Source organism: Vicia villosa, linkage group LG7 (genome assembly GCF_029867415.1).
Source record: "Vicia villosa cultivar HV-30 ecotype Madison, WI linkage group LG7, Vvil1.0, whole genome shotgun sequence".
Lineage (NCBI taxonomy): Eukaryota > Viridiplantae > Streptophyta > Magnoliopsida > Fabales > Fabaceae > Vicia > Vicia villosa.
Window position 1 is genome coordinate 107,418,740 of NC_081186.1, and position 1,321 is coordinate 107,420,060.

Below are 1,321 nucleotides of genomic sequence, written 5' to 3' on the forward strand. Positions count from 1 at the left end.
GAACATTAATGGCTCTAGAACCGAACTGTTAAGCAATTAACCAATCTCAAATTAATTATGAACTGAATCATTGTTACTCTATATTCTAAATTTAATTTAAACTTTTTTGAAAATAAAAAGTCAAAATTTTAAATAAAAAAACCAGTTTTTCTAAAAAATTTAAAATCGATTTATTTCAAAAATAAAAAACATCGATTTTTGCCAGAGAAAAATCAAGTTTTTTTAAAAATAAATTTGATTTTTTTTAAAATAAAAAAAATCATTTTTTCCAAAATAAGAAGAGTCGGTTTTTTAGAAAAATAAAAATTTGATTTTTTCTGAAAATGATAAAAGTCAATTTTTTTCAAAAATAAAAAAGTCGATTTTTTTCGAAAATGAAAAAAACAGATTAATTCGAATAAAATGAAATTAATTTTATTTCAAAATAAAAATGTCAATTTTTGGCGAAAATAAAAAATGCCAGCTTTTTCCCAAAATAAAATTAAAAAATTCGAGTTTTTTCAAAAATAAAAAAGTCTATTTTTTCGAAAATAAAAAAATTTTAAAAAATAAATTTAAATGGTTTTTTATTAAAAACAATTATGTAAAACTATATATTAAAAAAATTTATAAGAACAATCAAAATCAAGTATATCGGTTCGGTTTGAAAAAAATTATCTTCGAATACTTTAGTATAGTTTAGAATTCCGAATCATCATACCAAACTAAAATTTTTAGATCAGTTCGATTTTATAAATATTAAAATAGTTCAGTTCGATTCGAATGACCTTATATAATAGTTTGGTTTGGTTCGATTTAGATTTCTACCTTAACAAACCTAATTTTATTATATAGTATTTAAAAGAATAGAATGAATAATGAAAGCTCCACCTTTACCTTACCTTTATGTAGTTCCCATAATAAAAGTAATTTGACATTAAAATAAGAAAATTTCTTTACCCACCTCCCTATGGGGGTCACCCCAGCGAAATTCCCAACTTACCCCTGCTTCGGAGATTCATCTCCGAAGTTTTTTTTTTGTAGATTTTTATAGATTTCGGAGATTCATTTCCGAAATGCATCAAAATTCATTTATTTTTTACAATCCGGTAAGAAAACCATTACAGGACTCAGACAGTTACCTTCTAGGAAATGTGGTAACACTTTCCTACTTAAAAGCCTACGTAACAAAAATAGGGAAGCTCCACAGCCACGCGCTAATTCCATTTTGTTACTTACAGTACGTAGTACGTATTTTTATTAAAAGAATAAAAAAACCTTTTGAAATTTCGAAGTTCCTTTTTCCTTCTCCCCACCACTCTCAGACGGTTAACTTCTAAAC